Genomic DNA, 25,651 nt, shown 5'->3' on the forward strand with positions numbered 1-25,651 from the left:
ATATTTAAACGCAGCAGCCTTACTTCGTGATTGTTAAGTGAGTAGAATAGACTGGAATTTGACAGCCTCCAGCTGAGAGACATTACTTTACAAGTGTCATTGTTAACTGTTTATTTGTTGACGATTTGTTTAATGATTTATTCTTTATTTACAAATACTGGTGTTTTATACTTGAGATATAGCTGAAGTGGGTACAGTTTCCGGTACAGAAATTGCAACATGAGTAACTGTTGAAGTATTCAGAGAGGTTTGACAGGTCCCAATATTAGCCAACTCCACAGCGAACTCTTCAGGCCTCAATGAGCGAAGTCAGCCGTCTAGATTATTCCAGATTTCAACTTCTAGTGAAAAAAAAATAAAATTTAATAATCTGTGTGCGGCCTGAAAGGAACAATTCTTAATGGGTGGTGCCGTAGAGCTGAACGCGCCCTATACTCCGTTTCATACATAGCTGTCTACACAGCCAAAGGTACGGAAGTAGTCCGTCAAAAAAAAACTAACAAAATGTGTCACTCCGCCTCGCGTCGTGGCTGAGTGATACGAAGCGCGGGCATGTTTGTTCATTTTGTGAGGGGGCTCAGGTTCGATCCTCAGCGTAGGTTTGTTCTTTTTTTTATCTTTTTTCGGAGAATCTCTAGATAGAAAGTATAAATGCGAGCCATATATAAGTGGCCTTTTTTGTTATCAAAATGAAATGACTTCTTTAATAAGAAGCGTGCTGTTAACTTTTTCCGCAGGGAAACGAAAGTGAAGTGAGAGTTGGCAACGGACGGGCTGAGAGGCGCTGTTTTTCGGTGTTCACGGATTTTTTCGCATGCTGCACACAATGAATCATTAATTGTGGGGTGATAGAATTCAGTGTGGCTTCAATTATTTTACGCCGCCAGAAAGACCTTCTTTCTTAAACCTCACAACTCTCCGAGGGCTCACTCCGGTCATCTCGCCCACAATTGCGAGAACGTCACGACAGTCTTCTCGGGGTAGAGCTTCCTTATGCTTGCGCAGACATTAACTATCACCGCCTTGCAGTCTTTAGAAAACTTTGGAGACTTCACCTTGGAAAAGAGGCGAACAGGAGATGTTTTCGAAGTCGAAGCGGGGGAAGAAAACAAGCGAGCAGGTGACAGCGACGCCATTTTCACAAACAGACCTGCCGGCTCAGCTGCGAAAACCTGATACAGCCGGCGCCTGAGAAAACGAAAAATCTGCGTCACTCGGTTCTGGAAAACATAAAAGAAAAATCAATCTATTTGCAAGATAAAACACTTCCATCGGTCTACTATAATATCAACTACTGTTCACTTTGCTTGTCAATTCATTTCTATTTTTATTTTTGACGCACTGTATTATGATGCGGACGAGGATCGCAAACAGGCACCGTAGCCTTGGCTGCGTAGACAGCTAAGTATGAAACGGAGTATAGGAGCCACAAAAGAGAAGGGTGCTAGAGGACGTGTCAGCAATTTTTTCAACAGGACGGTGCGGTCATGTGTGCGCCTCTGTTTCAAGTTCTGCTGCAATGATAAAGTCTAGGCGTGTGATGAAGGTGAAAAGCTACGTTTGCAGCGAACACAGAGGGATTTTATTGTTTTTGTATGATGGGTGTTCATTGAAAGGAACTGGAAAGACGGGAGCAGCGGCGAAACAGCTGGAGGTAAGCCAGGTCGAGCACAGACATCCGTGGAGAAAGCAATACGGCTGAACCACATGGCCATCTTCGTCTTTGCTTCATTACATTCGGGCCCGGGGAAGAAGAGAAGCCATCCTGGCGACTTAAGGCGATGGTAAGATGGCGCGGTTGTAGAATCGCTTGAGGCGCTGGGATTGAACTGCATCGCGGCAGCGGAGATTGGAAGATAGCGTGAAGGGTTCTACGGCGTAATTAACAGATGTGCTTTGGAGAACAGCCTTGGAGTACTTGACGGTATCCAGAGCAACTCAAAAGTGCCAGCAGAGAAGTGCGGTGTGGTGGGAGCGTTGTCGTGGCGGAATTTCTTGCGATTTGGCGATAGTGTTCTGCGTGATGCGCGGCTTCAGAAACAGGGGTATATTCGGAGACGTCAGGTTGGTAAGGCAAAATGGTATCTATTTTAGCAGATGGATGGCGGCCGTAAATATGAAAGAAAAAGACGAGCCGGTGGTAGACTGCCGAGCAGTATTGTATGCGTAAGTAACACAAGGAAGATTCAGATCCCAATTCGAGTGGTTGGATGCGACGTGCGTTGAGAGATAGTCTCCGAGGATGCAGTTAAATCGCTCGGGAAGGTCGTTGGTCTGTGGATGATAGACGGAGGTGTTTCGATGAACGATGTTGCAGTGGCTGAGCAGGGCTTTGACAACAATGGACAAAAGGCGCGTCCGCGGTCATTAAGCAGTTCACGAGGTGCAGCGTGACGAGAAACGAAACGCTGCAAAAAACGAGAGGCAACATCTGTCGCTGTTGCAGACGGAAGGGCGGCAGTTTCGGTATGCCTCAGATGATCAACCGCAACGATAGCCCAACGGTTGCTGGCCGTGGTGCACAGACGCGGGGCGTAGAAATCATGCCGATGAGGTCGAAAGGGTGTGATGGGTAAGTGAGCGGCTGCAACTTACCAGCTGAAAGAATAGGAGGCATCGGGCGACGTTTACAGGCGAGGCAGGGGGTACGTATTTAAGTACGAAGATGTATATGCCTTTCCAGTCGCTGCGCAGCCGGATGCAGGGTCTTGAAAATTACAGCGTAACCGCAATATCGGTGAGAGTGGAAATAGCGCATATTTGCGTCGCAAGAGGCGAGGAAAACGACCAACCACTTGCGGCCGTCTGAGCTGTACTTCCGGCGATATAGGAGCTAGATGTTCACCAATGGCGAACTGGGAAGCATGGCGGCGGAGGGCACTAGATGGAGAAGCAGCCGTGTGATTGGAGAGGAAGTCGAGAAGAGAAGCGATCCAGGGGTCGGTACTTTACGCTGAGGGCATGTCGCTTATGTGATGCGACGACTGGGAGGCGTCAAAGCTGGAAAGACTGGTGATCTCGGCTGAAAGTGGGCAGCGGGACAGGGCTTCAGCGTCGTGGTGCTTACGTCTGGAGCGATAGAACACGCGAATGTCTTATCCAGCAGACGAAGAGCCCACGTTGCAAAGCGGTCGGATGGGTCTTTCAAGAAGGCAAGCCAACAAAGTCCATGATGGTCCGTCAAAACGTCCAAAGAGCAGCCATAAAGGTAGGGCTCCAATTTGGCAAAGGTCCACAGAATGGACACTCTTTATCATTGATGGAGTAATTAGACTCAGCCTTCGTACGTGGGCGGCTTGCATAAGCAACGGCGTGTTCGTTAAAACCATGGAGAGATGTTCTGGGCGAGCACGACGCTGAGGCCGACACCACTGGCCTCCGTGAGGCCCTCGGTAGGAGCGGTCGAGTCGTAATAGCACAGAATCGATGGTGCCTTGAGGAGGCGGCGCAAAGTGTTATAGGCATCATCGCACGCCGCAGACCACAGCGTTAAATCGCGACTGCCGGACAGTTATGTTAAATGCGTGGCAATTGAACAAAAGTTGGGAATAAACCGGCGAAAATAAGAGAAGAAGAAGAAGTGTGTTGCTGCTAAAGTGGCTGCACAGCGCTATTCAGAAAAACCTCGCCATCTACGTAAATACGTGCCCTACTTGAAGAGAACTGCATTCTCGTCTTTTGAAGAAGCTTCGGACGTCCTCCCACCGTCTGAGGCCTCCTGGGAACCATGCATGAGTGCAGCTGAGCTGGGCACTGACGCTAGGCTTAGTGCCTCCCCTGCCAAGCTGGCAGAGGTAGCTATGCCAGCGTCTCTCGTGGCATCACCTGCCACGCAGTGGACACCTGATCCGCGGCGCCAGATCCAGCTTTGTGCTCCCGGTTCATCGGCAGATGCACCCCTCCTGCCTTCCCGAAATGCCGGACTGCTCGTGAGTGATCTGCCACCAGCGCACATGGCCATCAACTCTGCACCACCGGATGGGCCTGAAACCGCACGGCGTAATGGAAAGGGCATTCCAATGGATTTATCGGCACCTCTACCCATGAAAAACTGCCCTCGCGCAACTCACAAGCGTCCCTCAAACGACAACCAACCGATTCCACCTACGGAAAGTGACGGCTTCCAAGGTAAGCGCACTTGTCTTACGATCGAGAACTCGGTGGAGCCTACACCCTGATCGTCATCTTACAAAGTGACCATTAAATCACTGGCCAACGAAAGCCTCACGGATATACCCAACAAGATTTTACAAGCTAACTTGGACGCGTGCATCGGAACCAAAGGTTTTCGGGGCTTCACAGCCAGAACAAAGTCCAACACCATTGCAGTTTGGCTTCCGACTCTGACTGCAGTAGAACGGCTGCAAACGCTCACCATTATTTCTCTGACAAGCGAAATCTCAGTGCCAGTACAAGTGTATTTAGTTGAAGGCCCTGAATTGCAGCGCTACGTCGTCTGCAACGATATCACAGAGGATGAAACTGCCCTCCAGCGTGAGCTGTACTGTTCCAACCACCGTGTCATCCAGGCCCGATGCATGGGAAAAGGGCGCTCTTGCATAGTCATCTTGCAAAGCCCTCTGACACTACCAGCCCGTCTGTAATATTATGGCTGTATTTTACAGCCTCGGCCATATAAACCGAGTGCGGTATATTGCTATAACTGCTTCCGTGCTGGACATATGCGTAAATCCTGCCCCTTCACTGCTGCCGGTGAAAGTACATCGGAAGAGAAATTTGCTTATCGATGCGGCCTTTGCAAATCCGACGACCACGAAATAACATCTCCAAGCTGTCCGACAAAACAAAAGGCAACACAACAGGCTCGTCGTCGAATGATTAAGCATTGGCCAATACAAGACAGAATAACTTCATTGCAGACATTCAATCGGTTCGCAGCTCACCAGTGGGATGACGACGAGTGGCCGGAGCTCCTTGAGCACACCTTGCAAGATCCTTCAGCTCAGCAGTCTTCAAACGGTATTGTGCGAAAAGAACGCATCTGAAAACAGCCAGCAAAGCAGCGCAGTGTGCCTGGACTCCCACAGGACGATATGGCTGCAGTTGACGAACAAATCGCACGTCTTTTAGAGGAGGTCACCAAGCTCCGGCAACACCATGAACTGCTCGCTCGACTTAGACGGGCAGCGGAATCATCCGCCGCATCTATCAATGGCGCAGCAACATCGCCTTCCTGCCGCCAACCAATGTCATTTCCTGCCGCCTCTTCCCAGATTACCGCAATGCCACTGGACAACTCTGCGATTTATTTGCTCCGGTTTATGGTCTACCAGTTGTCCAACCTGACGTCCGTGATTCTACAGCGCTTGGGCTAGTAACTATAAATGGCAAGCTCCAGTCGTGCTGGTGTGCGGCAGTGGAACTGCAGAGGCTTTCCACGAAGGTGGGAGAGCTCAAGACCCGACTACAAATTCACAAGCTCCAGGTATGGGCCATGCTGCTACAGCAAACAAACGCCTTGCCATCGATTCCAGGCTTCAGTGCCTACATGTCTCCTTCAATGATAGACCGTCGTGTACAAACTGCTGCTCCCCCGGGAAAGGCGGCGGTGTATGTGGACTCAAGTTTTCCGGGTGTACGTCTTGCTCTCGAAAACTGGTGCACGTTTTATCAAGAGGTAGTGGCAGTGGCTGCAAAACTTAAGAAGGGAACCGTTGTGATCGTCCCGCAAGGGCACCTTGAGTCTCAAGGTGATGGTGCTTGGCACCACCACGGACCCTAGCTCCCATACCGAAACTGTCATCCGCACCGTGGCGATAGGTTTTAAGGTGAAGGGTGAAACCATGAACGGTGGCGGTCGGGGCCACGGTCAAGCCCCGGCCGACGGGCTCCCCATCTGTATACCAGGTGGGTGGCTCCGGGACCTTCTTGTGTCTATAAGGGTGAAGCACAAGTGACAGAATAGGAACCCTTAATTCATACATGCCGCATGGATTCTCAATTCCCCCCCCCCCCTAAAAAAACGATCGGAACCGGAAACGGTACCGCACCGAAGGAATTGCAGTTTCAACTGCAAAATCTACTGAAAATTTCGCACATTTCCTGATAGTCCACGCTGTTGAGCAAAACGCTCCAGTGGCAGCACTATCAGTGTTTGTAATACAAAAGTGGCTAGTGGCTAACATAGGCGAGGAATATGAAGCAAAAAAATTATCCTCAGGAGATCTTGTACAAGTGAAATCCAAAAAGCAGTGATGCATTACTCAAACAATAAAAACTTGCCGATCTTGACATTACTGTAACACCCCACAGAAGCCTGAACAGCGTTCAGGGAGTAATTTCTGAGCGCTTGCTAATGAGAGAGGATGAAAAAGAGCTCCTCGAGAAGTTGCGTGACCAAAACGTGACGTCCCTTCGCCGCATCACAATAAGGCGTAACGGAGAAGAAAAAACAACACCTCACATCGTTCTAACATTCGGCAGCACTCGTTTGCCCGAGTCTGTCCGAGTGGCATTCATCAGGTGCCCAGTGCGCCTGTACATTCCTAACCCTAGGAGATGTTTCAAATGCTAAAGGTATGGCCAATGCAGGAAGACATACAGAGGAAAGGAGACCTGTGGCAAACGTGCCGAAACCGAACATGAAACACACAACTGCCAAGCAACTGGAACAAAATGTGCGAATTACAAAGGTCCACACGCAGCCTACTCGCGAACCTGTGAAGTTTTCAAGAAAGAAAAACAAATCATCAATCTGGAAGTACGAGAAAATATTTCTTACCCTGAGGCAAGGAAAAAGTTTACGGAAGAGACAGCCAGGTGATATGTTGACGCCGTGCACCGGGGGCCGAGCGGCGTCTGGTGACAGTGGTCACACAGTACACCATCGTTGATGTGTGCCTGCCCCGTCCCCCACTCGAACGGACACCGGTGTCGGCACCATTGACATTCCAGAGGTGCACTCGACGGCGGCCTCTGGCACAACCAAAGTTGACGGGAGTGGTGATACACCACCCCAACTTCAGGCCACAGCCCAGGCAGGGTCATCCACATCTTTGACAGGTGAAGCCAAGGCTGCCCTGTCATCTCAAAAGAAAGGCTCGCTGGCCCCTGAGCCGGTAGGCCGCACGGCTTCCCTCCGTAGGGAGAAGCCAAAAATCCGTACCCCCGCGGGTTCTGCGCGGAAATCGATCGCCTCGCATTAGGCGATGGATATAAGCAGTAGCCTCCCTTGAACACAAAAAGGGAGCGAAAACTCCAATAACAGGCCCCACAAAAGCGGGAGCATAGGTTTCTATAAGTATATCACCAAAAGTTATTGGATATGGCGTTCCTAATTTAATTCACTGGAACTGTCGAGGCATACTGAAAAACTACAGTGACGTAACAGATATTCTTGCTTTATATTTTCCGGTTGTTTTGTGTCTCCAGGAGACAAACTTGGGATCAAAACATAAAAATATTTTAAGTAAATGTAAAGTCTTTCGCCACGACCGAGAGCAACCAAATAGGCTCTCTTGAGGTACCGCCATAGTCGTTCAAAGTAACATGGCCACTCGTGAAGTCAAGCTTCAAACTACATTTGAAGCCGTTGAAGTATCTGTAGTAAATTTTAAAACAATTACAGTATGTTCCGTATACCTCCAACCACACCTGACAGTAACACTCCATGACTTAGAAGACCCTTTAAAACAATTACAAGAGCCATATCTGTTAGTCGGCGATTTTAATGCTAACTCCAAATTGTGGGGAAGCGAACGGACACTAGAGACCGTATTTTAGAAGATTTTATTCTGTGCAATAATATAAGCCTGCTCAACAGGGGCAAGCACATATTTTTCTCCAAGCTGCGGAAAATGGCGCTGCATAGATTTTTCTCTTACATCGCCTTCTGTTTTTACTGCTCTTTAATGGGATGTCTTGGACAACCCGTATGGTAGCGATCATCTACCCGATCTTATAAGCCTAACATCATCTGCGCAAATCGTTCCTACAAAACCACGACGTTGGAAAATCCATTTGACCAACTGGGCACTGTTTCATGAAAATGCCAGCTTAGAACAAATAGATCAAAATAACATAAGTATAGAAGAACTTAATGAAATTATCACAAACTGCATTATCTCCGCTGCGCGCCTGGCATTACCTCAATCTTCTGGAGTGGTGAAACAAAACCACGAAACTTGGTATACAAAAGAATGCAGACTAGCAAAAAGGAAACAGAACAAAGCATGGGGAAACTTTCGGAGGTACCCCACGCATAAAAATCTCATAAGCTTTAGAAAGGCAAGGGCAGAAGCCCGATATATTCGCCGTAATGCTGAAAAACTTCTTGGCAAAGTTACGTGACATCAATAAATAGCTCAACAACATCAAAAGAAATGTGGGAGAAGGTACGAAAGCTAGATGGTAAATCCTCCCCATTCACACTTCTCCTAACAGCTCCTGGTATACAAACACCGAAGCACAGGCAGACATTTTAGGTGAAAAACATAGCCGAGAAACAAAGACTCCCTAAAAGTGGATATACAAATGAACCATATAATAATTTATTTACAGTTCAAGAAATCAGCACAGTTTTGTACGCTGGCAGACAGCACCAGGCCCGGATGGAATACACTATCAAATGCATTCCCACCTCTCTGAACCTGCCGTAGAGGCACTTTTAAGTTTTTTGAACAAGGTTTGGGGGTCGGGTACTACCCGAAACCTGGAAGAAGGTCATCATCGTTCCATTTTTAAAACCCGAAAAACCACCAACCTCTCCCTGTAGTTATAAGCCCATAGCCCTCACCAGCTGCCTTGCAAAATTGTTTGAAAGTATCGTGAATATTAGATTAACCTTCGTGCTAGAAGCCCGTGAGCTTCTCGATGTCCATCAGTGAGGTTTCAAGAAGGCATGCTCCAGAAGAAACCACCTAGATCGCCTTAAAAATACTGTCCGTGAGGCCTTCATACACAAACAACAATGTCTTGCTGTTTTTTCGATTTAGAGAAAGCATATGACACAACCTGGAGGTACGGAATTCTTCACGACTTGGCTGAACTTGGCATTCGTGGCAGGATGTTGAACTGCCTAAAAGATTTCCTGTCAAACCGTTCATTCAATGTACGCCTCGGTTCAACCCGCTCGAAGAATTTTCATTCAGGAAAATGGAGTGCCTCAAGGAAGTGTCTTAAGCACGACCCTCTTTGTTGTTAAAATGAATTGTATTAGCAAAATAATTCCAAGGTCTTTTAAGTATTCGATCTATGTCGATGATCTGCAGATAGCCTGCACGTCCTCAAACATATCAACATGCGAAAGACAAGTGCAGTTAACAATAAATAAACTTTCAACATGGGCCGACCGAAATGGTTTTCGGTTCTCCCCACAGAAATCAGTGGCCATTCTTTTCTCACTCAAACGTGGCCTACAGACAGATCCTAGACTGCACCTGAACGAAACCGAATTACCGATAAAAAGTGAACACAAATTTCTGGGCATAACGTTTGACAAAATACTGACCTTCTTGCCCCACATAAAGAATCTGAAGAAGAAAACTTCCCGATCATTAAATATATTAAAGGTGCTCTCACATAAACGCTGGTAGTCTGATAGAACCTGCCTTTTGCACATCTACCGCAGCATAGTTCGCTCTTGCCTAGGTTATGGGTGTATAGTGTACAACTCAGCTCGACCATCCTACCTTAAGCAGTTAGACGCAGTACATAACTCAGCTTTGCGCCTTGCAAGTGGGGCATACAGGAAATCACCAATAAACAGCCTATATGTCGAATGTAACGAACCAGCCCTCGCAGATAGAAGAGCCATGCTCACATGTGCATACGTCCTAAAAACGCGTTCACTACCAAAACATCTCTGCTACTCCATGGTTACGAAGTGCCCGTCTAAGCAGCTTTTTAGTAACAAACCGAAGGCGACGAGACCCCTTATCCTCCGTTTTGAAGAAATTTTCCAGGAATTGGCTATTCTAGACACACTACCTGATGTCGCCCAGAGACCCAAACCACTGCCACCTTGGTACACCTTTCCCGCTGTAGGGGACTACACAATGACACAATTTCAGAAAAAGCAAACTCCACGTGAACACATACTACAAGAATTTTTGGCACTAGAGGAAAAGTACAAAGAATACACAGCATTTTATACAGATGGTTCTAAAGCATCTTTTTACGTCTGAAGTGCTGTGGTGCAAGACAAATTGGAAAAGGTAATTCGATTACCTCAGTGCGCGTCAATTTTCTCAACTGAATGTTATGCCATTTCGGTGGCTGTATCAAAAATAGTCGAAAAGAACATTCAGAACAGCATTATCTACACGGACTCGCTGAGTGGAATCACAGCACTGAAAGCCAGAAACGTAAGGGAAACTTTAATAGGAAATATAATGCATTACATAATAGCTGCTGAAACACAAGGACATGAAATTAAGCTCTTTTGGATACCAAGCCATCTCAGAATTCGTGGCAACGAGAGAGCTGACACGTGCGCTGCTCAAGCTCGCCATAAGGAAGTCCAGACTGTAAATATACCCTACGCAGATTGCATGAAGTTCAAAAAAATAAACTTACAGAAAAATGCCAATGTACATGGAATAGTGAAGAAAATAACAAACTACATTTAGTAAAACCTAATCTGGGAGAATGGAGATCATGCAGGCATCAGGAACGTTTTATAGAAATCATTTTTTGCCGCCTGCGCATCGGACACACACACCTAACGCACAACTTTCTACTGACAAAGCAAGACAAACCCTTATGTGAGAAATGTGGAGATGAGCTGACAATTAATCACATTTTATTCTCGTGCTCACAACTTGAACGGCTAAGAAAAAAAATATTTTACTGTTTTTTACAGCGAACGCATTCCCTTCCACCCCAATTTACTTTTAGGAGATAATCCACTTGCAAGAACTTCATCTGTTTTTAATTTTCTGAAAGAGGCGGCCATAATAAACAAAATATAATATCAAATATCGCAGAACAAAGAATTCTAAAAATTGTTACCCCGTGCTTTCGCGCATTTTATGACGCACCTCATCCATTTTCTCAGTCCTGAAAAGAAGGCTGAGGTCTGCATTAGATTTGATGGGCTCCTCGGAGTCCTTGTCCGAACAAGGACTTTCGCTGAGGACACCCAGTTTTTGAAATAAATTATACCATGTGTTTGGCGCATGATAGCCTAAGTTGCTTATGCACCATAAAACCCAATACAATACAATAAAATACAATACGTTGTGGTCGATTCATTTTATGTTAGACCAGCCGGTGGTGCTTCCTCCAGTATTAATCTTGGCTGGTTAACAAGTGTCCGTCGGCAGTATCCCGGGTGTCCGATTTTAGTCGGAGGCGACTTTAACGCCCCTCATCAGGATTGGGGGTGCCCCACTTGAAGCCCTCGTGGCAGGCCTGTGCGGGACACCTTCACGGATGCCCAATTTGTGCTGCTCAACCATCCTGGGACAGCAACACGGCAAGTGCGTCAAACTCGCAGTGCTTCCTATGCTCCAGACTTGACGTGGTGGTCGAGACCGGGTACTCCCTCCTGGCACATGGAGCCAGACTGCTGGGGAAGTGATCATCACCCTATTATCATCGGTCTTCACACCTCGCATTTCTTTCCGACCTTTACGCTACAAATGTTCCATGATCAACTGGGACAGTTTCCGCTCCGGTATGGACAATCTCTCCTCAGATTCTTCGCCAATCACTTGTTGAGCGCATACGAACAGCGCTCAACAGTGCTACAACTACCACCTGGAATGATGTTGGTCGACCGGCACCAGACCTCGGCCTTCCTAACTTGTGGGCTGTACGCCGTCAAGCCGAGCTGGCTGCTACGAGAGACCCTACTTCGTCGCAGGCACGTATGCGATTGCACTATCTTAAAGCTAAGGCACGCAAATATGAACGCGACCTCTCTAGGCGGCCGTGGCATGCGTGGTGCAAACAAGTTTCTGCAAAATCCTCGAATGCCTCTCTCTGGCGAACATTCCATACATTGGAACGCGGTCGCCGTAGGACTGACGCAGCGGCAACCGCATGCTTCGCGGCTAACTTGTCGCCAGATGATTTCGCCAAAGAAGCTGCGCGAAAGTTTTTTCCCGAAATACGATGCTATGTCTTCATCCGCTCGTTCAAATATGGCAGGCATCCCAGCGCATGTATATCAAACGCCATCTGATGTCGACGCAGATGGAATTGCGTGTCCATTCTCTATGCCTGAGTTGCTGGCTGCGATAGATGATGCGAAACAAAAAACAGCGCCCGGCCCGGACAATATTCAGTGCTAGGTGTACAAGAACCTGAGTAGCGCTTCTTGACGCCATAAACAGAGTTTTGTTGGATGGCGTAGTGCCCGAGAGCTGGAAATCCGCTGCCGTGATTCCTATCCCAAAAGCACCCCGCCGCGGTGGCTCAGTTGTTAGGGCGCTCGACTACTGATCCGGAGTTCCCGGGTACGAACCCGACCGTGGCGGCTGCGTTTTTGTGGAGGAAAAACGCTAAGGCGCCCGTGTGCTGTGCGATGTCAGTGCACGTTAAAGATCCCCAGGTGGTGGAAATTATTCCGGAGCCCTCCACTACGGCACCTATTCCTTTCTTCTTTCACTCCCTCCTTTATTCCTTCCCTTACGGCGCGGTTCAGGTGTCCAACGATATATGAGACATATACTGCGCCATTTCCTTTCCCCCCCTTCAAAAAAAAAACAATTATTATTATCCCAAAAGCAGGAAAGCCTCCGACGGACCTCGCCAACTTGCGACCTATCTCCTTAACTCCTACGCTGTGCAAGCTGGCGGAGCAAATGCTAGCCACACGACTGTCATGGTGGCTAGACCAGCACGGTTTTTATCACCCAGCAGAAATCGGCTTTCCTCCATATATTGGTACAGAGACGGGTTGGCTGTCTTAGCATCTGCAGTTTTGTCATCTACCCGCAGCCGCAATGTGTGTTCTGTTTAAGCAATGGACGTTGAAAAGGCATATGATAATATCAGTCATGCAGCCATTCTGAACTCCATTGACATGCTTCATCTCCCTCTGAGAGGGCGTAGTTTTGTCCAATCATTCTTGGAAGGCAGAAAATTTGCAATGCGCCTCAGCGGCGAAGCGGTCTGATCATTTGTTCCTCTCTGCGGCGTGCCCCAGGGATCAGTATTGTCGCCGACGTTATTTAATATTGCTTTCATCGCGCTGGCTTGGCGCTTACATGATATCCGTGACATAAAATTTCTTCAGTACGTTGACGACATCACGGTGTGGAGTACTCACCAAGATCTCCGTACTCAGGAGGCTGCCCTTCAATCTGCCTTGGATGTTACCTTTAATTACACATCATCCATCGGACTTCAGCTATCCGTGCATAAAACAACATACACGTCAGTCGCCAACTGCTGGGGACGCCGTAAACTTGCTGCAAGTCCAATCCTTCTTTGTCTATTAGGAACCGCACTACAGGAAAGTCCGAGTGTAAAAATCCTTGGCTTAATGATTCACCAATCAGGATCAGCGACTGCATGGCTTTCTCAGGCAAAAAGGCAAGCTATTCAGATTTTGGGTTTGATCGGAAGAATTGCCCCTAAAACTGGTGGCGCAGGCTCGTTCGTTGCACGGCAATTGGTGAGGGCAGTTCTGCAGACACGTATTGTTTATCAAGCCGAGTTTCAACATCTAACAAGAGACCAATGGGATCCCCTTGAAGCCGTGAACAGAGAGGCTATGAAGACCATTACGTGCCTTCCACGCATCACACCGGTCATAGCTTTACAAGAGAATGCGCAGCTCAATACCATTGATGAGCTGGTGCAGCAGCGCCGTGAAGCGCGCCGCTTTAAGGCCAGTCTATCGCACTCCACGCATGCACTGAGGACTTATGCAATGTCACACTCCATTCTTCAGCCGCCAACGCCAGTTCTTCCCCCATGGAAGTTTGTACAGCTCAGCGACAACAAGCCACCAGATAATCGCCGGCCAACATCTGCTCGTTCACAATCATTGCTTCGCCAGAAATTTCAGGAACAAGATGCTTGCCTGCCTGAAGGATCCATTGTTGTCTACGTAGACGCAAGCATACAAGACTGCAAAGCAACAACAGCTCTTGTAAACCAGCGCAACGGCTCGAAGCCAAACAGAAAGGGACAAAACACAGCGCTGAACTATGTGGGATACACTGGTGTCCCCTCCTCGTCCCCCGCGCCAGCGGCGACCGTGACTTACACGGGCGCGCTGGCCACCAGGAATGTGGAGAGAACGCACCCCCGCGACTTTGCTCATTTCCGCCCCAGCACTGACGTGACGTCACGGCAGCGCGCTGCCTTATGCGGAGAGGGTAACACGCCTAAGCTTGACGGCAACGATTTGCTGCCAGGGAGGCAATGCCCGAAGGGATAAAAGGGGGGAACGCGTGGCGGGAAGCGACTCTCGCTGCCGGACCTTACCTAAGTGCCCCACGGAACCCTTTCGCTGCCCGCCGGCCCCCAAACACCAGCGCCGGTCGACGTCAACGACTTGGTGAGCTACTGAACATCTATTTTACGGATAGAACATTCTTCCGCAGTGTGCTTTACCTCGCGTTAGGATAATAAACTATTTCCTAGCGTGCCCTGCCGTTGCCTATTTCGTTCGGACCTGCCGTGGCTGCGACTCTGCGCCACGGGTTGGGGAAACGTGTTGCGTACTTGAATAACGCCTGCATGTAGCTTGCACAGAAGCTCGCCTTCCCGGCCGGCTGGACGCAGAGTGACCCCATAACTAACAACAGAATAGATTTATTCAGGGCACCATGCAGTGGTTAAATACACGCTGGTATCATATAATAACAGAAAACCAGAGAAAAACAAGACAAAATAAGAAAACATATCGTTTCACAGCCTATCATTGTGATTGTGCGAAAGCTTTGTCGAAGGACGTAATCTATGACATTAGGTATCCGTGTTCTTTTTCCGAGATAGCAACAGAAGGGGTGCTTATGCATTGCGTACCTATCCTCATGATTTCTGATGCCTCAATTATCTCCCTGGTGACCTGGTCTTTGCTTTGTGCTACAATTTTACTCATCACGACAGTGAATCCTGATATGGCGGACGGCATTCTTCACATTATTGTTGTGCTCCTTAATTCTTTCATTTAAATACCGACCAGTTTGGCTAACGTACAACCGACCACAAGACAGAGGAATTGAATATACCAAGTTGTCTTGGCACTGAACATATTTCTTCTCATGCTTCTTCGTGCACACAGCAACATCGCGACGTGTTTTGTTTGGCCGATTTACACGCGCACATAAGGTCGTCAATTTTACAGGGGCTGAAAACACAACATCTACTCCAGCTCGTTTTCCTATTCTTTTCAAATTGTGCGATAAAACATAAATGTAAGGAATTAAGGATGTAATTCATGTTTTATCGCACAATGTTTTATAGCACGTTTTATCGCACAACGTTTCCTCGGCCAGGGTGTCCGGTATGTAAACACGAGGACATCGAGGCTGACATTAATCACTTACTGTGTGACTGCCCAGCTCTCAAGCCTACAAGGATCCGGCACCAGATGGTAGCAGGTCTTTCATCAAGCAACCCTTCTTCATACATTGCCTGGAGACGCAGGGACCGTACCATCGTTCTCTACTGGACTTCATCAAATAAGCTAACCTTTTTCCATTCATTTAGGTCATTCATCACACCTTCAGCCATCATTTATGCCCTGGGCCAATAAATTTCGCTTTCAAAGAAAAACAAATAACAGCGCACACCTACGAACCTAAGCAGGTCTGGGAAACGAAGATACAGCATGACGTTTAGCTGGGTCGGGACAAACGCCTTCCTTGGAGACAGCGTGGTTTAATATGGTCAACTGACGCGCAGCAAGACGGCATATCTTCAAGATGAGCTGCAGGCCGCCGTCAGAGGGGCAGGTGAAACCCTCCTTCAGGCGCGATAGATGGTGTATCAAAATAAGGGAAATAGACGACAAAGCTGTCGAGATGGCATAGGCACGGCTACCACTTTAGTCGATGCAAAATGGTGTCCCTCATCATTTTGAAGTTTTTAGGGGCATTACAAAGGTCGAACGGCATCACAGCAATTTCGTATATGCCGTCGGCGGGCCACGAAAGCCATTTGGGGGGATCGGCCGCGTGCATGGGAACCTGCCTGTACTTAGAATTTAAATCGAGAGAACAAAAGAGCTCTGCTTCTTGCAAGCGGTCTAGAGCGTCGTCTAGGCGTGGGAGAGGATAAACGTATTTGCGCGTAATCTTATTAAGGTGACGGAAATCCATAAGAGAAGTGCACGGAGCCATCTTTCTTTTTCAAAAGTACAACAGACGATGCTCGAGTTCTGCTTGAGGGCTGATGACGCCGTTTTGAAGCATTTGGTCGATTTTCTCTTAAAACAGCCTGGCACTAGATCGTAGACACACTCTAGGGGTGCTGCCTCAGCGGCGATTGGGTTCAGTGTCGATACGATGGGTGACGGTGAAGTTAGGCTCAAGCAACTTTGATGAAAGCTGAAGAGCGGAACTGATGAAGGATGAGATGCTGTGTCCTTTTCGGCCCAGAAAGATCAGCGTCGATGGAGCATAAGAACCGCTCTATAGAAGAGGCACGGCAGCTCGATCTCCCTTGGGACCAGTCAAGGGGAGGGTGTGATGCGGCTGGTTGCCCATTCGGCCTCTAGGGGCGCCAGGCATCGGTGACCGCTCTCTGGAGGCCGGCCCGGTGGGAACCTCGGAACCGGCGGCTTTTTGTTTTTCTCTTGCGTTTGCTTGGTGTTCCTGTTCTAACTTCACTGCGCACACGTATGTGCGTCGAAAACAGGTACTCTTAACTTGCTTTTCTGAGTGGAGCTCCGCACAACACTTGGGAAGAACCGCACACGCGGTGTCTTGTCGTACGCAATCTCTGGGCGAAAGAATGTTCCTCGGAAACCTCTATTGCACGTGCTCCCACCTACATTTTGGCAGCTACGTTTTTGCCAGATCCTCTAATGGGTTTTAGATAATGTCTAAAACTGATGCACGCCGCGTTGTCTATCAAATTCTGCAGGAAACCCGGAACTTTTTACCATGAACTACCTTCCAAAGCAAACCTTCGGGAGGAGTGTCTACGTAACGTCTTGCGGCAGGGTATTGAAAAGAGCAGACAGTGGAAACTGAGCTCCAGAGCTGTTGTGTGCTCACTGCATCTCGATCGGGACGATTATAGGAAAAGAATGAAGCGCAGGTTGCTCAGGTCGACAGTGGTTCCGACGCAGTTTCCCTTCTATCCAACATACAAACATCCGGTGACTTCAATAAAGCGGAGAACGCTTTCTAGTGTGCAATCCGACGTTGTCATATATATTAGACGACCGGAACGCCAGAAGCTACATCGAGAGGAATAAATGTGAGAGAAATTGGCACAATTCAGATTTCTGTACTGAATGCGGCGGAAGCGAATGCTTCAAGAGTCTACTCAGATGTAGCAGAAAACTGTGCTTCGGATCAGTGCTTGGGTATACAGCTATTATTGATAAAGGACTGTAAACATGAAGAATGTCAGACGTCATTCAATTTGCCAGGCTTTTTCGATGATACAAACAAGAACTCATGGCTTTGAAATCCAAACCCAAAGGCTTCATCAGGGACTGCAAAAGCTGCAAGAAAATCACGACGAATTCCGCCCACGACTTAAGCGTTATGAAGATGTCCGAGCTGTGCAGGCCGCAATAAATATCTCTAGGGCTGCAGCAGCCGGTGAGAAGACCGCGAAATTTGTCTCGGAACAGGTGATGAACTCCGAGAAAGTAAGACCAACTTGGAATTAGCCAACACTGAGAGACTGTGTATTGTGGAAAGTAACACCATCTAAAAGATACGATTTGGTGCGAGGAAGAAAGCTGCTTAATCTACCTTACCGAAGAACGGTGCAGAGGTTTGTTTGGTCGTATACGGGAGGGACCGGAACCACAATCCTCATCAAAGAATGACTGCTGGCAGAGAGGGAAGATTTGAAGTCAGAAAAAGAACCATACTGCAGTCTCATCATTGACGAAATGTTGATCCAGTAGAAATTAATATACGATCATCAGGTCGACAATACATTTGGGCTGGTTGACAATGTGCGGGAGTCTAGAAAAGGTGTGCTGAAGTCGCCACCAAACATCTTTGCGTTGTTATAAGGGAGGTGTCCAGGCATGATGTCATTCAAGTCGGGTTACTTATTACAGAAACATCAAGCATGACGAGCTGCTCACTCTGGCGTTAAGTGCCATCAAGACGGTTTAAGAGGCTGGATTCCGAATTGTTCGTGTTGTCACCGACAAGCACAAGACAAACACGGCGATATTACGTGACATGTCCAATGACAACACACTCGAACCTGCTGTTGGTCATCTGATACGCGAAGGGGAGCCTCTGTTCCTCTGATGTCATCCTAATCATCTCATCAGGAACCCCAGAACCAACCTGCTGGAGAGAGAGATGTTTGATGCTGTATAGTTCATTAGAGGTGGCTTTTCCTTAACACTCTGTACGAGATTCAGGAACACCTGTTGGTGAAGCCAGCGCAATTATTAAGTCGAGCTCACGTGCAGGCAAACATTCCGGAAAAAATGAAAGTCTGCCAAACAACATTATTATTTTCACCTGTTGTAATAGGCACCTTGGAGCGCCTTCGATAGAGAGCTTCCTCACTCCCAAGAAAAATCATCATAATTCAGGACTGCGGATCGACTACCGCATTTATAAAGGCAATAAAGTATGTGAGACGATCTTCATATTCTCTACACTTGGAAATCAAGGCAAACACCATTTGGAAAAGCAGATAACGATCGGCTTACCTAGCATGAGGGCAACTAAATCGGCTTTCTCGAATACACTAATGTGCCTAATGCGGAATCCCGGCGAGATACCTCCCGAAGGAGACGCATCAAGGCACTGTCATGACAACGACATCAACAGTCGCTGTGGTCGAGTACCTGCTGACTGATCTCCGGCAATTTGAATTTTCAGTAAACGATGTAATTGCAGCCGTTCAGTCCGCTGCTGAAAAAGCTGCCGCAGTAGTAGTCTTTGGCGTTCTAATTAATTTGTCGCTTTTTTTGCTTTAAGCACGCACTCAGCCAGCCCTTTAACACTGACCAAGTTTAGTCTTTGTTAAGTTGCTTCCGCGAATTCAACGGTGGAAATGACCAAGTAGATGCCAGAACAGCTGTCTTCAGGGCGGAAAAATTGCTCAAGGCAAGTTTCATAATTGTATTCAAACTCAGTCTTGGTCCCGCATTACGTTTTTTTCGCATATGGGTGAAAATTTTATTTGTAGGTAGGCAACTTCGAGGCTTCCAGGCATGGAAATACACATTATTTGTAGGTAGGCAACTTGGAGGCTTTCAGGCATGGAAATGCACCTTCCAGCTCAGAGTACCAAGCGGCAAGGAGATCTGCAAATGTCGCCTGCAAAGCGAAGATTACAGGAATTCCAGAAGACCCTTCAGCTGTGATTTGGAAAATTCAGCACATCATGAAGTATGACGAAGTACCTTCAGAAACTGAGCTCTCGCCACTCACGCACTTGGCTGCGTACATGGTCTTCGTCTGGGAACAAAAGGTGAGCATATTTATTTTGAAACCAAACAACGCTAAATTTCGCACGTGATTAGGTTTTCAGGTGACGTGCCTTGAGTGTAAGCTTCTGTTTAAAAGAAAGCCTTCACGCGGCGCAACATGCAAGTTTGTGTCTTGGCTTAACCAAAGAGGTCTGAGTATGCGCGCCCTGAAGCTGTTTCGCTGTGCAAGCTCGTCTGCACCTTCGTCGAGGAGGCCCTTATGTCAGCAGAGCTTCGTCTTTGCGGGAGCATTTCCAAACTTATTTCGAATGCTGTGCTTCCTCATGTCAAGTACTGCCCTGCGATGTGGTGCAAAGACTGCATATACCTCGCAACACTGCGAATGACTTTGTGAGATTTTTGTCAAGAAGCTGTTGAGGCCACTCCTAGCCAACGGGGCAGGAGACGTGAATAGTTCGCTTGAAAGCATCCTGAAACTTTCGCGGCCGCCTCGGTCCCGGAAAGTCTTGCGTCTATAGAAAGCGCATATTTGGCGCGTGGACTTGTTCAAGTGTTTCTAGTTAATCTCTTTCATTTTTGTGTCGTGCGTAAATTTATTATTCAAAGGTACTACATGAAGTATCTTTATGCTGACCGTACTGAACGCCTCGTCAGGAATCAAGGAAGTTCGCCATTACCCGCGCCCCCTTGACATAATTCACAATATGTATTCATGTCCTGCATAAGCGGAAATGTAGCCAAATTTTCTTCGGAGAGGCGTTACTACTTGCCTTCTTTTATAGACGCGAAAAATGCTGCGAAATATATTTTTTCTGGTTACATGATGTCGCGCTTCTTTCGAAAAAAAGTAATAAGCGCGTTATGTGCCCCAAATAAAGGAAAAGAGTTGCGTGGACAAAAACATGTCAGTGGTCGTTAGGGCACTCTCATTTGCGTTTTCTGCACTACTCCATGTGCTGCGAAATTGAACTCATCACGTGGATATCATATACATTTGAGTTTCCAAAAATATTGTTGGGACGAAGTGGCAGTGGAAGACGAAGTGGCCTCTCGCGTGAAAAGACGAACGAAGCAGAGGAAGTTAATGTGGCTCCCGGTTCGTGTTGGTGCTCCCTGCTAGGAACTCTTCATCTTAACCCCTAACGCTTTTAAATAATTGTAAATAGGACTTCCCCGTAACATACTTGGTGGCAAGACGGAACTATACAGCGGACGATACCTTCCACAGCCGACAGGGACGGAAGCATCACCCCAAGGTTCGGCAGCATCGGTGTCCTCCGTCGTCCTCACTCACCCTCGTGATCCTGGATCCTTCTCTAGGGACGATGACGTCGACGTAGAGACTACGCTTCGCAAGTATGAACGGTGCAGCGCTAACTACCGCTGGGACCAAACTCTCATGCATGCGAACATAGATTTTACTTTAAGTGCACGGCGCTCAAGTGGTACGATGCCAACTAGGAGACACTGACCAGTTGGGCTGACTATAAGCAGAAGCTTAGCGACCTTTCTGGCAAACCACTCGGCCGGCAGCTTGCCGCTAAAAGAGATCTTGCCAGTCGCGTCCAGTCATCCACGGAGTCCTGCGTCTCTTATATTCAAAATGTGTTGTCCTTGTGCTACACAGTGGATACAGACTTGAGAATGGCTGATAAAGTTGGTCATGTGCTCAAGGGCATCGCAGACGACGTCTTCATTCTGCTCATCAACTAAAACTGCGACAGGATTGCCGACATCATAAAAGAATGTCGCGGCTTCGCGGACGCCAAAAGCCGACGTATCACCCAGCAGATCGCACGCCTGCCCAACACGGCTGCGCCTTTTCTCTGCCAAGAACTGTGTTCTCGGAACCATCCGAGTTCTCCTGAGAACGTGGCCCGTATTGTGCGCCGTGAGCTCGAAGCAATTGGTCCGGCTCCCTCAGCAACTGCTGTGGCCAACCAGCCGCTGACCGTTCCACTTATGCAAACCGTCGTGCGATAGAAAATTTCTCACTAGGGTGTCAACTCAGTCGTCGCTATTCATGCGCCCCCCCCCCTCCCCCCCCCCCCCAAGTACCCGAAGGCCCTTCTCTACACCCTGTCAGGCCTGTTTATGCCACTCCTCGACCGCGCAATCCCTCCGAGTGTGCGTACGCCTAACGACAGGCCTCTATATTTCAATTGTTCCTGCGTAGGCCGCCAGTCCCGTTAATTCGCCGCGACGATTCCGCGCTCCCTCTCCTAGCCCCTACGGCCTACCACAGGCGGAAAACTAGTTTCTGCAGCGCCTAGAGGTGACTCTGCAGTGATGACCCGGCCCAAAAACTTCGTTTAGTTCTTCGTGCCCCACGCAATTTAGTAACCATACAAGTAGATGGAGTTGCCGGGTCTACCCTGGTTGACACGGGCGCCCAAATTTCTGTGATGAGTTCCGACTTACAACGCCGCCTCCAGAAAGTACTTACGCCTCCCCCTACAGCCGTTGTTCCAGTTGCCGATGGCGCAACGACCCCAGTCCTAGGCCTGTGTGGTGCTCGTGTGACGATTCTTGATCGTCAAACCACCGTGTTCTTTACCGTTCTCAACCACTGCCCTCATGAAATCATACTCGGCCTTGATTTCCTAAGTGAGCACGCAGCTCTTGACTCTGCTACAGTTGCTGTTGAGTTGGATCTACTGTCCTCTTAGACCCACCTGCCCCAGTTGTGCACCGTCTCTTGACTGCCGAGTTCGTCCGCTGGTCACCTCGAACCGCTACTAACGTAGTGTTTAAATCTGCTCCACCTCATCCTAACGGCCAGTATGTCATCACACCTGGCCTTGATTTGCCCGTCACAAAGAATGCTGCCCTTTCACACACAGTTGACACAGTCTCGGCAAACAGCGCATGTCTGCCTGTTCTCAACTTCAGTACGCACGTCCAGACACTTCCTCAAGGCATGTACCTGGCTACACTGTCTCCGGCCAAAGATACGTGATCTCCGCAGTCACAAACTGCGTAACGTCCTCTTTTGACGATCATTTCAGAGTTATTTCAAGGCCTGACCACTATGCCAATATGATCGCTCGCGATCTCTCCGCAGACCAAGCACAGGTGCTTGCCCATATTCTGGCATCCTTTCAAGACATATTTGATTTCAATGACCGCCCTTTAGTTCGTACGACTATTGTGCAGCACCATATCAACACCGGTGACGCCGCTCCTCTGCTCCGCCGCCTTTACAGGGTGTCCAATTCCGAACGCCAAGTGATACAAAGGAAGTCGAAACGATGCCGACTAATGGCATCATCGAACCGTCGCCCAGTCCTTGGGCCTTTCCCGTCGTCTTTGTTAAAAAGAAAGATGGCAGTTGGCGTTTCTGTGTTGATTACCGCCAAATGAACCGCATCACAAGTAGAGACGTGAACCCACTCCCAAGGATCGATGACGCTCTCGACTGCCTCCACGCATCTCAATGCTTTTCTTCCATTGACCTTCGTTGCGGTTATTTGCAAACCGCCGTTGATAAGCAGGATAGCGGAAAAACAACTTTTTTCGCACATGACGCTTTCTACCAGTCCAAAGTGTTGCCATTCGGACATTGTAATGCACCAGCTACCTTCGAAAGGATGATGCACTCGCTCCTTCGCGGAGTTAAGTAGACTACGTGCATATGCTACCTCGACGATGTTACAGTCGTCTCGCCCACATTTCCTCGCACCTTGAACGTCTCAGGAATATCCTGGCTGTTTTGTACGGCTGGGCTACAGCTCAACTCGTCCAAATGTCCATTCGGCCACCGGCAACTCACCATTCTTGGACATCTTTTCAACACCTCCGGTGTACGTCCTTATCCCGCTAAAATTGAAGCAGTGCGCCACTTTCCCGTCCACATTCCTGAAGTACGTGAGCAATTTTCTTGGGCTGTGTTCCTACTTTAGCTGTTTTATTCAAAATTTTGTCCTTATCGCTCGTACCGTCACTGACCTACAGAAGACCAGCAGCAAATTTAACTGGGGCCCTGATGAACAAAATGCGTTTTCCACGTTTGTCCGAAATTATTCCGGAGCCCTCCACTACGGACCTATTTGTTCCTCTCTTCTTTCACTCCCTCCTTTATCCCTTCCCTTACGGCGCGGCTCAGGTGTCCAACGATATATGAGACAGATACTGCGCCATTTCCTTTCCCCAAAAAACCAATTAATATTATTATTATTATTATTATTATTATTGTCCGCCTGATGACGTCATCACCGGTTCTGACACATTTTGATCCCGCCGCCTCTGCTGAACTCCGCACAGGTGCCTGCGACTACGGGATTGGAGCAGTGCTAGCACAACGCTCCTGTGGTCTAGACCGCGTCGTTGCGTATGCTAGCCGCCTGCTTTCACCTGCCGAGCAAAATTACTCGATTACCAAAGATGAGTGCCTCGCCCTGGCTTGGGCTGTAGCTAAATTCCGGCAATACTTGTTCGGGCGTGATTTTTCTGTTATCACGGACCACCATGCCCTTTGCTGGCTTCCTCGGTAAAAGACTTTGCGGGCGTCTTGGCCGCTGGGCGCTACGCCTTCAGGAGTATTCGTACACTGCTGTGTACAAGTCTGGACTTCATCAAGACGCTGATTGCCTGTTTAGGTACCCTGTCGAGCCACCTGATCTCAGTGACACTGATGATATCCCTTCCCTGTTTTGCATTTCTGATCTCTATAACATCGCCGAAGAACAACGAAAGGTCCCATATTTGCATACCATCATCGAGGGCTTCAGCTCTGGAAGGTCGAAGCGCTCCCTGCAGCTCTTCGATACTAAAAATGGCATCTTCTATCGCCGCAACTTCCGTCCTGACGGGCCCTCTCTCATTCTCGTCATCCCCCTCAGCAGCGCTCTTCTGTAGTCGCAGAACTCCATGACCTGCCTGCAGCTGGACACCTTAGTGTGGGAAGAACCTACGACCCGATACGGCGCCACTTCTTTTGATCTGGCTTATACCGTACAGTCCAGCGTTACGTCACCACTTGCGACGTCTGTCAGCTCAGGAAGTAGGCTTCGGCACCGCCTCCTTGTTTTCTGCACCCTATAGACGTGCCCGTGGAACCGTCCCACCGTGTAGGGCTCGACAGCTTTGGACCATTCCGGACCTCGGAATCCGGAAGTACGTGGGTCGCAGTACCTCAGCGACTCACCTATTTCCGGATTCTCTGGTTGTCAGCGAGCAGCCCACAGGTTAAGGAGACCCACATCCGACGACGGGCGATTCACGTCCGTGCAGGTAACAGTAGCAGCCTTATTCAGCGCAGTTTGTATGCAGTCCACAAGTAGTGTCGATGATTGCGGATAGATATCTTCGACGGTGGTGCGAAATTTGTCCCAATTAACCACAGAACACCTATCGCGTAATCGGCGGGCCCTTGATGGATGTAGACCGATGATGATAGGATGGTGGTCACTACCCCAGCAGTCTGACTCCAGGTGCCACGAGGAAGTCCCGGGCCCTGTCCACCACGTAAGGTCCGGAGCATATATTGGACTGCAAGCATGGCGCACAGTCCGCGTTGCTGAATTTGGATGGTTGAGTAAAACAAACAGCGCATCTGCGAATGCATCCCGCACACGCCTAACATGGGGGCTTGAAGTGGGGTACCGCCAGTGTGGATGATGGGCGTTAAAGTCACCACCGACTAAAATAGGCCACCCTGGGTGTTGTCGTTGTAGAGTTAATAACCACCCCAGATTAATGCGGGAGAGAGCTCCACCGGCGGGCCTTACATAGTATGACAGGACCACAACAGTTGCCTTGGGAAGCTTGAGAGCCACTGCGATTATCTCTTGATATGTGGTGCACCAGTTTTCTAGAGAGAGGCGAACCTGAGGAAAACGCGCATCAACGTACACCGCCACCTTTCCCGGAGGGGCAGCAGTGTGCACACGACGGTCGGTCATTGAAGGAGACATGAATCCATTAAAGCCCGGAATTGATGGTAAGGCATTGGTCTCCTGCAGTAGCAGGTCCCACACCTGGAGCTTGTTCATGCGAAGTCGAGATTAGAGCTCTGCCAGCTTTGTGGAGAGGCCTCTGCAGTTCCATTGGAGCACACAACGTGTACTCGCCATTTTTTATTATGCTTCCAAGCGTTGTAATAGGACTGATGTCAGGTTAGATAACTGGTTAACCATAAAT

The 25,651-nt window shown here is 48.5% G+C and overlaps 1 protein-coding gene across 1 annotated transcript in view; it reads right to left on the bottom strand.

The window, feature by feature from the left end:
- Nucleotides 1–25,651, bottom strand: part of LOC144098221 (calcium-activated chloride channel regulator 3A-1-like) — a 1,385,444-nt gene that overhangs the window by 1,309,668 nt on the left and 50,125 nt on the right. The window lies entirely within an intron of this gene.

The sequence above is a fragment of the Amblyomma americanum genome, chromosome 7 (genome assembly GCF_052857255.1).
Source record: "Amblyomma americanum isolate KBUSLIRL-KWMA chromosome 7, ASM5285725v1, whole genome shotgun sequence".
NCBI lineage: Eukaryota > Metazoa > Arthropoda > Arachnida > Ixodida > Ixodidae > Amblyomma > Amblyomma americanum.